This window comes from Lemur catta, chromosome 1 (assembly GCF_020740605.2).
Source record: "Lemur catta isolate mLemCat1 chromosome 1, mLemCat1.pri, whole genome shotgun sequence".
Classification (NCBI taxonomy): domain Eukaryota; kingdom Metazoa; phylum Chordata; class Mammalia; order Primates; family Lemuridae; genus Lemur; species Lemur catta.
In genome coordinates, this window is record NC_059128.1 from 108,521,335 (window position 1) to 108,534,549 (window position 13,215).

Here is a 13,215-nt window from a genome sequence, read left to right on the forward strand (position 1 = left end):
TCCATGGACGTGGACAAGTCCCTTCACCGCTCTGTGCCTCGGTTTCCCCATCTGTAAAGTGGAGGCATCACGGCACCCGCCCTCTCGGGTCGAGAGTGATGGTGATTTTGTGGCCTTCACCCGGCCATGTCCACCACCCCAGCCCTGCTCTCTGCGTCTCCCCGACTCGCCGGGGCTCCCTGCCCTTCCCCTCCTCACCGCCGACATTCCCGGCCCCGGCGCTCCGGGAAACATTCCGTGGTTTGTAGCAGACGGTCCGGCTCCCCGGCGCCTCAGATGTGGGCAGAGTGGGCGGCGGCCGGGCGGGCGCGGGCCGGGGGCTGGGGAGACGGAGCACCCCCGACCCCCCACCCCAGCGCCGGGCACACCACGGGTGAGGCAGCGGGTGGCACTCACAGACGGGCACAGGGAGCCCCTCCCTGCTTAGAGACCTCCATGGCTCCCTGGGGCTTCCAGTCCCAAACATCAAGACCTCCCTGCAGCCCACCAGGCCCTGCACAACCTGCCCCGTCCCCTCCCTCCCCTTCCCTCCTCCCTCTCTCCTCCTCACTCTGCTCCAGCCACACGGGCCTCCTCGCTGTGCCTCCAACACGCCAGGCATATCCTGCCCCAGGGCCTCTGCAAGGGCTGTGCCTGCTGCCCTCAGACCTTTGATCCCTTATGATCACTCAGGCTGAGACATCATCTTCTTAGAGATGCCCATCCTGCCCGCCAGCTTCCACTTCTCATTTCTCCAGTCCTCCTAATTTGGGATTATCTCACGCATTTATTCATTTTCTCTCTGTTTCTCCCGCTGGGCCATGAGCCCAGGAAGGGCAGGGCTGGGGCTCTGGTTCACCGCGGACGCATAATAGGCACTCACGGAACAGAAGGAGCAACCACAGAAGTCCTTCTGGAGTCTAACCACAATCTCTCCTGCTGTATCTCAGTGAACATTACGCAGTTCCTGACCTGGGCTGAGTCCCTAACGTTTGCAAGACACCTCTGTGGTCATCAGAACGTCCAATGACCCACAAAGACCCTACTGGGGGCAGGGTCTGTTATGCATACAGAGGAGGAAACTGAGGCACAAAGAGGTGATGTAACTTGTTCTTTGAATGAGTGGACAGATGAATGGATGAACTTAGCCGCATTATGACTTTCACGGGCCCCAGGAAATTCTGCCTTCGAGGACCCCTTCCTCCATCAAAAATAGAATTATTAAAAATGATCTTTTACGGCTGCATGGATACACGGCTGGACTCCTGGCTGTGCATTCATGATTATCACATATTGTTTTCTTCTGATTTATTTTAAAAGACATTAAAATTAAAATATCTCCAGGGACCCTAAAACCCTCACGAGTTCCAGGTGCCAGGCCTCCTACAGCCACGGGAGATGTTAACTGTGCCTTGGGCTCTGGGGCCTGCGGCTGAGACCATTCCCCACTGTCCGCTCTCCCCGTCCAACCACACATTTGGAACCTGCCCGGACCCTTCATCCACCTTGGGACCCTTGATGCTCCGCGTGTAAAGGTATCTTTTGAAAGTCTCCTGGTCTGCTCTATTTAAGAGGACGAATTCCCACCCCCTGAGGCTTGGATGCTTCCTGTGACGGGGGCCTCATTATCTGTTCAGCCGATTAGGAGAAAGTCCTTACTGAGGTTGAACTGACCCCTGTGGAGGTGGGCTCTGCCCTCATCAGCTTCCTGGGGGGATTTAAGACCTGTCTTGGGTCCTGCTGTCACAGCTCCTGTGTTTGGGGGCTCCTCAGGTGGGGGGCTGGGGGGGATCCTGCATGGAGGACCCAGGGAAGGGTCAGAGAGAGCTTGGTGAGTTGAACTGAATTCCTCCAGGCATCTTGTTTCCTTAGGCAGAAGCCCTGAGTCACTCCTTCCCCGGCAGGCCAGTGGGCCCCGTGACATCCTCTTTCCTCCTCTGGACATACTCCAATTTGACACCAGCCCTTGTCTGATCAGTGGGTCCATAACCTCCCTTGTACTGAGGCTTCTACCTCTATTGATATGACCTCAAGGTTGTACGGTTCTCTCAAACTACCAGTCTGCTCGACTTTCTCAGAACCCTGGAGATAGGGGTTGGGGAATGGCTACCCTGACCTCTGACCTCTGACCGCGTCTTGCACTCACAGTTCTCTCCTTCATTTGCTGTGTGACTTTGAACAGGTCACTCTCCTTCTCTAGGCTCCTGGTTTAATTGCCAGGGCCTGGCCCTTCTCTGTCTGAGACTCACTCATTTCCCTCCACCTCCAGGTCCCCATGGTCGCTGCCTGGACACCGCCCCGGCCTCCTCCCCCATCTCTGGCTGCCACGTCAGCTCCCAGCTATCCTTTCTTCCCGCAAAAGCCCAAGGAAGCTTTAAAAAATGTAAAATAGGGCCTGTCCCCCCTCTGCCCACAGCCCTCCATGGCTCCCACCTCCCTCAGGGTCAAAGCCCAAGTTCTCCCTGGGGCCCACCAGGCCCTGCACGACCTGCCCCGTCCCCTCCCTGCCCTCCCCTCCTCCCTCTCTCCCCCTCCTCACCCTGCTCCAGCCACGCAGGCCTCCTCGCTGTGCCTCCAACACGCCAGGTGCATCCTGCCCCAGGGCCTTTGCATGGGCTGTGCCCTCTGCCTGGACCGCCTTCCCCTTTCTCTTCTCCTAATGAGTCCTGCCGCCCACTGGGTCTCAGCTCAGATGTCACCGCCTCCGCAGAGCCCTCCCAGGTGGCCCAGGCCCCCAGCGCTGCATCACCCCTTCCTACTGCAACGGTCACGACCTCCTCTGTGCACTGATATTTCAATTCTCTGCCCCTCCCCCCAGCAGCCCTGGAACATCTGCTCCAAGAGGGCAGGGACCTCTGTCCGGGGCACTGGGTGGCCCCCATGGGGAGAAGGGGGTCTGGAGCACAGCAGGAGCTCAGTAAAGGTTGTCCGCAGGAAGAATGAAAAGTGAAAGCTCTGCGCGATGCTCCCAGGGGAAGCCGGAAAGGTCTCTGTCTTCGTGAACCTTGAGACCACGACGCGTGGATGCCGGGGAAACGGTCCCCGCCACCCCCGGCCCACCCGAGGCAGGTCAACCTGACAGCTGGTGGCCACGCAGGGCCATGTCCCGGTTCGAGGCCCAGCCCGCCTTGCAGGCCACAGAGCGCCAGCTGTGACACAGCCCCCCCCACCACCACCCCGGGAAGTCCAGGCCCCAGACCGTTTCCCTGATGGGGGGAGCTGCGGGCCAGAGAGGGCAAGCCACTGTCCCAACATCTCACAGCAAGCCCGGCTTCCAACCTGGGTCTGTGTGATCTCAGGCCGTGTGGGTGGGCTTCAGAGTTCAAGTGCACGTGACGGACCATCTCGTGGGTGGTTGGAGGGATGGGTGGACAGAGGGTCTCATGCTGGCCTCGTGAGACCCCGGCCTCCAGCCAGACGCCACGCCTGCCCGCCCCGTCTTGCACCCAGGGCTGCCCTGGAGTCGTTTCTCACCCCATCTGGGTGGGTCCCAGCTCCAGGGGACGTGGCTTCACCCCCACCCCGGAAGCTTCCAGAAGGGTACCCGGTCCTAGGTGTGATGCCGTCCCCCTTCCCTGAGCGGAGCCAGGCAGCAGCCCTCAGCCAACATCTGGCCGCAGTGAGGGGGTGGACGTGCACCCGCTTCCTGGGGTCGCAGGGGACAGAGACAGGCAGGGCCCAGACTCTGGCCGGCCAGCCTGGACCTCCCATCCCAGCCGCTGGGCCGGCCTGAGGGTCTCCAGGCCCGGCTGGCCGTTCCACAACCTTCCAAGGCAACGGCCACCTCGGCGCCCTCGTGGGCCGCGGAAGCCCGCACGCTGGGCCCTCCACCGCGCCCGGGCAGCCCGGACAGGTCCCCAGGTGGAAGATGCAGGGATCTCTCTTCTCTATGTCGTCTGGGCTGCAGCTAACCGTGTCCGATCGTTTCTCGCCACTTCACAGCCACCCAGGGAGGGGTCACCGCCACCGAAAACCACGCAGCACCCCCAGCGGGGACGCTCAGGTGTCCCCACATCGGAGAGGCGGGAGAGAAGGCCCCTCCGCCGGCCGCCCCCTCCTGCCCCTGCCCCCGGGCCGCGGCGGGCACCTCGGCACTCACCATCCACCACATCTTGGCCGTCATGTCGTAGCAGAGCTGCCATCGGATGGAGGCCTCTCCCGGCTTGCCGGACACCGGGGGCCCCGGCACCTCCATGCCGGGGCGGCCGCGAGGGCGGCCGGGGTGGCCTCACTCGGACCGGGGCTCGGGCTGGGCCGGCCGCCTCCGAGGGAGGTCGGGCCATCCGGCTTCCATGGTGTCACACAAGAGGGTTTTGTCTGGGGCGTCAGACGTGGGTGCCCGGGACACCCAGGACTGGAGAACATAGACCGGGGAGAGGGAGGGCGGGAGGGAGAGAGGAGGGACGGGGATGTGTTAATCTGAGACACGCCAGGCCAGTCTCAACCGAGTGGCCACCCACAGCCCGAGGAGGCTGTCACAGGCGGGGTGTGTGTGTGTGTGTGTGCGCGCGCACGCGTGTGGCGGCCGTTGGTGCAATGAGCAGACGGAGCCGCGGATTTGTGAATGGGGCTCGGCCTCTGGCTGGGAATATCCCCCTCCCCAGCCCCCGGAAGGAGTGTGGCTTCTCCTGCCTGGAGCAGCCCGCCCTGCACCCGCCAGCCGCCACCGCCACCAGGGAAGGACGCTGTGCCTGGCTGCCTGGGGCAGGAGGGAGGCAGGGGGTACACAGGGGACACCTGGACCGTCCCGCCCACCCACCACCCGTGGACGTGCTCCCAAGGCCTCTCTGAGCTCCAGGCAGCGCTCTGACCTCGGATGGGTTCGTTTTTAATTTTTTTCTTATTTATTTTTTTGTTGAAACAGAATCTCACTCTGTCACCCAGGCTGGAGTGCAGTGGCATCATCATAGCTCACTGCAACTTCCAACTCGGAGCACCAAGTGTGTGCCCAAGCTGAGTGAGAAGCAGCTGGGCATGGGTCTACAAAGGCTGGATGTCCTGGCCATACACCAACAGCAGGAGGTACTAAAGATAGACCACAGGAAGAACTTCCCTAGGGAGGGACTGCCCATGAGCTCTGAAATGGCAGTGACGGGGTCTGGCCAGGAATCCTCTGGCCTTTGCTTTCCTGTGTGGCATTGGAACCTGTCCACTCGGAGTCGACAGAGTGAGCACCAGGTGTGGACGTGAATGGGGTCAGAGGGTCATTCTTTTGGAGCTGAGGGTGGAGACAGGGTGGCCTCTGCTCAGCCCCCCGCACCCTGGACAAACCTTCCTAAAGCGCAGCTCTGACCATTTCCTCCTCTCCTCACATCCCTTTAGGGTCCCCAGGAGGAGGTTCCCATGGGGACAGGGCCTGATTCCCTGCCTCCTTCTCTCCCGAATGTACCCCCACTTCCTGATAGTGCCATATTCTCCTGCAACTTCAGGCCTTCGCTTGGGGTGTCCCCTGTGCCTGGGATGACTTTCCTCTTTTCGTCACCCGGGAACTCCTATGCATCCATCAAAACCCAGGCTTGATATTCCCTCCAGCACCAAGAGTGAGACAGAGAGTTAGATAACAGAGACAAAGGGAGAGACAGAGACAGTGAGAAGGGGAGAGAGAGACAGAGAGGAAGGCCGGACCTCCAGCCACACACCATCCACTGTCTGGATCACACACTCTGCCCTTCCACCCCGAGAAGCCGGGCTTATCAGCCTTGATGGAAAGATGGCCACAGCCCCCAGCCCCAGGTCCCAGCCCTGACCATGCGGGACTGAGAGTGTCTGTGTCCAGCTTGGCCTCCCCCTGTCCTGGAGGGCAGGACCTAGATCTGAGCCCTCGTCAGGACCCCAGTGTCACCCAGGACTGTGCTGCACACGCAACAGTCTCCGGAGAGGCGGGAGAGAAGGCCCCTCCGCCGGCCGCCCCCTCCTGCCCCTGCCCCCGGGCCGCGGCGGGCACCTCGGCACTCACCATCCACCACATCTTGGCCGTCATGTCGTAGCAGAGCTGCCATCGGATGGAGGCCTCTCCCGGCTTGCCGGACACCGGGGGCCCCGGCACCTCCATGCCGGGGCGGCCGCGAGGGCGGCCGGGGTGGCCTCACTCGGACCGGGGCTCGGGCTGGGCCGGCCGCCTCCGAGGGAGGTCGGGCCATCCGGCTTCCATGGTGTCACACAAGAGGGTTTTGTCTGGGTCATTGAAAAAGGGCAAGTGTGTGGATTAGACCCTATCATTTGAATCACTGACATTAACAGCAACGGTTTATTAAGCCACTACTATGTGCCCAGCACATTAGCACCCAACCCTTCCAAGAGCCATGTGAGATCAATACTTTGATTGTTCCTCTTTCACAGACAGGGAAACTGAGGCCCAGAGAAGTCTCACTAGGAGGCTGTTGACACAGCAAGTAGAACTCAGCCCTATGATGTAGCCAATTTACTTATTGGGGATTTTATTGTGTGCTGGAAGTTTGCATTGCGACATAGGTCTGGGCTGTGATTGTCCCTATTTTAAAGAGGAGTAAACTGAGGCTCAGAGAGGGGCAGTGACTTGCCCAGGGTCGCACAGCTGGTCTGCAGGGCACTGCACATCCACCCAGCTCCCTCCCTTGCCTCCTTTATGTCACCTCCTTGTTTAAAATTGCTCACCCGGGCACCTCCACTGCCCGTCTTCCTGCCTTATTTTCCTTCAAAGCACGTATCACCATTACCTGTTTCCCGCCCATCTCCCCCAGAGTAGTGTCAGCTTCAGGAGGACAAGGGCTTTTGTCTGTCTCATTTGCTGCTTTGAATGGCCACAGCGCCAGGAACAGCACCTGGCACAGAGTAGGCGCTCAGTAACAGATCTGTTGAATGAGTGAGTAAATGAATGAATGAATGAAGAACGGGTCAGGGTCTTGCAGACATTGGAGTTCCCTGCTGATTTTTCATAAAAGGCATGCTCATCTTGGCATAAAAGATGCAGGTCTGGTGAGGGGGTGGTGTGTGGGCCAAGGGGAAGGGCCGGCCGGGCATGAGCTTCCACTGTCTGAGCAGGGCCACGCCCCGCCCACCTCGCCCAGCCGAGGCCAGCAGAGCCCAGCCCGGAGGGCGGACGCAGTGCGCCCACATGGAGGCCCCCACCCTGTAACTATAATTTGCCTCAGTACCTTGTGGTCGTGGGAGACAATTACCCCACAGATGTGCGGTTGGAGTAAGGCACTCAGACGGCGGGGCAGAGCCCAGGCCTCGGCGGAAGGCAGATGTGGGAGGCAGCCTTCAAACGGGAAGGCTGGGAGAGAGAGGGAGGGAGGGAGGGAGGGAGAGCAAGGAAAGAGAAAAAGAGACAGAGATGCAGAAAGGCTGAGAGAGAAGGTTAGCTAGACAGAGACGGAGAGAAACAGAGATGGAGAGTTAGAGAGAGACAGAGACAGTGAGAGAGATAAGAGAGACAGAATGAGAAAGATCCAGACACCCAGCCGCACCCGGTCAACAGGGCAGGTTGTGGGGCTGCCGTTGTCTGTGTAGCACACTCTACACTCCCACCTGAGTGGCCTGGCTTCTCAGTCACACTTTCCATTCTAGGAAACTGAGGCCCAAGAGGGCCCACAGCAGACAGTGAGCTGAGCCTGGATCTCTGTGAAGGATCAGCCTGCCCCCACAACCAGTTCCCATCCCCCAATACCAAGGGCAGAGGGCCCAGATCTACAAGTCTTTACCTACTCTGTGCCTCAGTTTCCCCAGCTGCAAAGTAAAGAGGCCAGATTAGGGCAGCCTCTCAACCTTCTGTCACTCACAGACCACCCGCATCATTTTGTCTGTGTCCAAGTATTACTAAACATTTTTTCTTATGATCAAACCATTTATATTAAAAGACTTAGATGTATTTAAAGAGAAAAGAATAACCCACCACTAAAGTCTATGACAAGTCAGGGGCAGCTGTAAGACAAATGCAATAAAACCTTCTCAACCTTATAGTCCTCTAACCAGACACAAAGCCCAAAGCCTGCCCCCTTTGTAAGAAAGATAAGCATGAATTAGAGAGGTGTTAAAGGAAGGTTAGGAGCAGCCACAAGCTCTGAGCCAAGATCAAATAATCTAATTTGAAAAAGATGTCTATTCTGCTGTTGTTGGGTGGAGTGTTCTATAAATGTCACTTCAAGTTGGTTGATAGTGTTATTCCAGTCTTCTATATCCTGAGAGATTTTCTGTCTACCTTTTCTATCAGTTGGTGAGAGAATAGTGTTGAAGTGTAATTGGAATCCCAGAAGGAGAAGGAAGAATAGGGCAGAGGAATATTTTAAGAGATAATGACCAATAATTTTCCAAAATTAAAGACATCAAATCACAGATCCAGGAAGCTCAGAAAATACCAAACAGAATAAATATCTCCCAAGACACATACACAGAAATATATTCAAAAGGCATAAGATTAAAGATAAAGGGAAAATTCTTGAAGAAGGAGGAGGAGAAGGAGGAGGAGGATGAGGAGGATGACACATTGCATATGGGGTGAGAGGTGGGAGGAGAAAAAAAAGAATAACAGCAGACTTCTCATCTGAAACTATGCCAGCAAGTAGACAATGGAATGACATCTTGAAAGGCTGATAGAAAAAGACTTAACCCAGAATTCTGTACCTAGTGAAATATCATTCATAAGTGAAGGAGAAATGAATACTTTTCAGCAAATAAAAACTGAGAAAATTTATAATAAGCAAGAAACCCACTTTAAATATAAATACATTGATATGTTAAAAGTAAAAGAATGGGAAAAAAAAAAAAAAGCAAGAAAACACCAGCCAAAAAAAAAAAAATGCTGAAGAGGCTACATTAAAATCAAACAAAGCAAGAAATCAACACATGATAAAGGAACCAATTCACCAACTGTAAATATGCATGCACCTAACATCATAGCTTCAAAATACACAAAGCAAAAATTAATAGAGCTTAGAGAAATTAGTAAATCTATAAATATACATGGAGACTCCAACACTATTCTCTCAGAAACAGATATAAAAAGTAAACAGAAAATCCTCCAGGATATGAAAGACCTGAATAACACTATCAACCACCTTGAAATGACATTTATAAAACACTTCACCCAACAACAGCAGAATATACATCCTTTCCAAGTTAACATGGAATATTCACCAAGCATACTATATTCTTTAATTATATTCACCAAGATAAGCTATAAAATGAACATTAATAAATTTAAGAAATTAAAATTATTCAACTTATGTCCTCTAACCATAACAAAATTCAACTAGATGTCTTTTTTTTTTTTGAGACAGAGTCTCGCTCTGTTGCCTGGACTAGAGTGCTGTGGCATCAGCCTAGCTCACAGCAACCTCAAACTCCTGGGCTCAAGCGATCCTCCTGCCTCACCCTCCCGGGTAGGTGGGACTACAGGCATGTGCCACCATGCCTGGCTAACTTTTTCTATACATTTTTAGTTGTCCAGCTAATTTCTTTCTATTTTTAGTAGAGAGAGGGTCTCGCTCATGCTCAGGCTGGTCTCGAACTCCTGAGCTCAAATGATCCGCCTGACTCAGCCTCCCAGAGTGCTAGGATTATAGACGTGAGCCACCGCACCTGGCCTCAACTAGATGTCAATAACAAAAATATATGTTTAAAACTCCAAATATTTGGAAATGAAACAAAAAATTCTTAATAACCTAGGTAAGAGAGGAAGTCATAAGAGAAATGAAGAAATACTTTTTTTTTTTTTTTTGAGACAGAGTCTTGCTCTGTTGCCCAGGCTAAGGTGCTGTGGTATCAAGCTCACAGTAACCTCAAACTCCTGGACTTAAGCAATCCTTCTGCCTCAGTCTCCCGAGTAGCTGGGACTACAGGCATGCACCACCATGCCTGGCTAATTTTTTTCTATATATATTTTTAGCTGTCCAGATCATTTCTTTCTATTTTTAGTAGAGATGGGGTCTCAGTCTTGCTCAGGCTGGTCTCGAACTCCTGACCTCGAGCGATCCTCCCACCTCGGCCTCCCAGAGTGCTAGGATTACAGACATGAGCCACTGCACCCAGCCAAGAAATACTTTAATTCAATGATAAATTAAATTCTATACATCAAAATTTGTGAGATGCAGCTAAAACAGTGTTTACAAGAAACATTATAGTATTAAATGCCTATATTATTTTAAGAAGTCCCAAGTCAATGAATCTGAGAGCAGGAACTCAAACAGATGTTTGTACATTTGTGTTCATAGCAGCATTCACAACAGCCAGGAGGTGGAAGCAACCCAAGTGTCCATGGACAAATATATGGATAAACACAATGTGGCCCATCCACAGTGGAATATTATTCAGCCTTAAAAAGGAAGGAAATTCAGACACAGGCTACAGTGTGGATGGACCTTGAGGACATCATGCTCAGTGAGAGAAGTCAGACATAGATAGATCTCTATATACAGTCATATACAAATGTCAAAGGTGACAACATCTGCTGAGAATTCTGGGGGTGGGGGTGTGTGGCCTCCTTCAAGCCACACCATTGGTCTTCTGGAAGCCCACACCAGGCCCCCACGTTAACTTATCTCCCCTGTGGCACATTCTCCACGCAGCAGCCACAAGCAGATTTTTAAAAACGCAAATGTGATTGCCTCACCACTCCCCCCGACCCCATTAAAAACCCTCCCACAGCTCCCCACTGCCTTTAAGACACGGACCAATGTCCTCACCTGGTATCTGTGGCCTCTCACACCTGTGCAACCGGACCTCTGCTAATCTCCCTCCTCTGCTCACTTCAGGCTCCCCCGTGAGTCGAAAGGGGATGATGACAAGTTTGCGGGTTTTGAGGAACAGGAAGGAGGCAGGGGAAGAGTGAGCCAGGGGAAGAGAAGGAGGAGGCAAGGGCAGGGAGGTGATGGGGACAGGGTGTGCAGGGCTTTGTGAGCTGCAGGAAGGACTTGGGTTTTTATTTTGAGGGAGGTGGGAGCCATGGAGGTTGTGGGCAGAGGCGGGATGAGCTCAAGTGCTCTCAGGTGCCCTCTGGTAGCTATTGTTGGGAGGACAGACTGCGGGGGACCAGGGCAGGAGCCATAGAGAGGGCGCGGAGGACAGGGCTGGTCCAAGTGGGTGTATCAGAACCCCTGGGTTTCTGCACCAAAGATGTCAGGGTGGGAGTCTGCCCTCAGTTCTCGGTGTGTTCTTGGCTGAAGAATGACCAGACACACCAGAGTGTCAGGTCCAGACTGTCATGAAGTCCTCTGACTCCTTTCTTGGAAAAATCACCAGCAAGGCCAACACGACGGAGTCACCGCAGGCAGGGAGCAGTTTCACACAAGCAGCGCTTTGTAAACAGATCTGTCTCCGCGAGCGCAGAAAGACCCACTCACCACTCCTGACTTCTCGGATGGTTTCCTTTTATTAGCCCAGTCTGGAGGCGGGATCTTGGGAGGTGTGGGATGTTAGCAAATGACCAACAGGTGTCCTCAAAATGCCTCCTGCATATACGAGCTCCCTCTAAGAAAGCCCACCTGGGGGGGCAGGGGTGAACTGCAATGCTAATGGCATGTTAATTCCCCTAAGATTACTCTAGATCACTTTCTTTTTTCTTTTTCTTTTCTCTTTTCTTTTCTTTTCTTTTTTTTTTTTTTGAGATAGAGTCTTGCTCTGTTGCCCAGGCTAGAGTGCCGTGGCGTCAGCCTAGCTCACAGCAACCTCAAACTCCTGGGCTCAAGCGATCCTCCTGCCTCAGCCTCCCGAGTAGCTGGGACTACAGGCATGTGCCACCATGCCCAGCTAATTTTTTGTATATATATTTTTAGTTGTCCATATAATTTCTTTCTACTTTTAGTAGAGACAGGGTCTCACTCTTGCTCAAGCTGGTCTCGAACTCCTGCGCTCAAATGATCCACCTGCCTCGGCCTCTCAGAGTGCTAGGATTACAGGCATGAGCCACTGCGCCTGGCCTCTAGGTCACTTTCTAAATCTTATTATGCCTGAGCTGGGGAATTCCTAGATGGATAAACAGTCCCTCCTTCCCCAGGTGCAGCAGTTGCTCGGGATAGGATTACCGGTGGGGCGACACCAAAATGGAGTGCCCGCCCTTACCCGCCTTCCCAGGTGGCGCAATTGCTCCAAACAGCACCAATGCAGGGAACCCTTGTCCGGAGAAGAGCGGAGATCCTAACTATCTACCTGACAGGTGATGGTGGTGTTGGAACACCTGGAGGCAGCGAGTGCGGAGACGTGGACGCACTGAGGATGCGGTGTTGAAGGCAGAGGCGACAGGACTTGCTCATAGATTGGGTTTGGAGTTGAGCAAGAAAGAAACGAGTCCAGGCCCCAGAACCTGGAAGGACAGGAGTGACATCAGCTGAGACGTGGGTGACGTGGGGGAGCAGGACTGGGGACCAAGAACAGAGTCCTGAGGAACATCTGCTTGGGAGATGACAGGTGGATTCACAGATCAGGGCTGGGTTCATTCGAGGCTTTGTTGGGAGACACACAGGCCGAGAAAGATCATGTCCCTGTCGTTGCAGGCTGGCTGAGGGCCTGGGTTCCTTCCAAATCCTGTTCCCAATACTGGAAACACGGAGCCCCTCTGCCCAGGGCCGGGAGCTGTCCACGACCCCTGGTGCTGAAGCTCCTCTTCTCAGCAGGAACTCCAGCCCCCCAGCTGGAGTCAAATGCCTGGCAGGTATTGAGCGCTCAGAACGTGTCCCTGGATTCCACCCAAGACGGCAAAGTCATTTCAGCATCATTGTTCTGCGCTGATTTCTACGCCACGCGCACCACACCCTGCATTTTACGGGTGTGCACACTGAGGCCACGTGAGGGTACTGCACCTTTAAGGATCACTGAAGGCGTCACTGATGACGTCACAATCAAAGATCAAGGAGGCTCTGAAGACAAATGGAGTTCAGGCTGTGGATTGGCTGGTGGCCTAATGAATATGCAAATTCCCCCTACCTCCACCTCCCTCCAGTAGGCTGGGGAAAGGGGGGGTGGAGAGGAGGCGGGGCGGGGGCGGGGCCGAGAACTGTACCTGGAGGTGACATAGGGGGAGATTGGGGCGGGGCGAGGCACTGTGGGCGTGGTCAGAATTTTTGTACATTTTGTAACAGCTCCCAGTACAGAGTAGGTGCTTAATAAATGCTTATTGCAAAAAAAAAAAAAAAATTGCTTATTGTCTCTTCAATCCAGTAGGAGTGGGGAAAAGGTCCTATTTTGCCTTGTAATATTATGCGTGTCCGTGAATTAATTTGGATCTGCCCAGCCATGCTGGATGGTCGCATGCTATCCCACTAT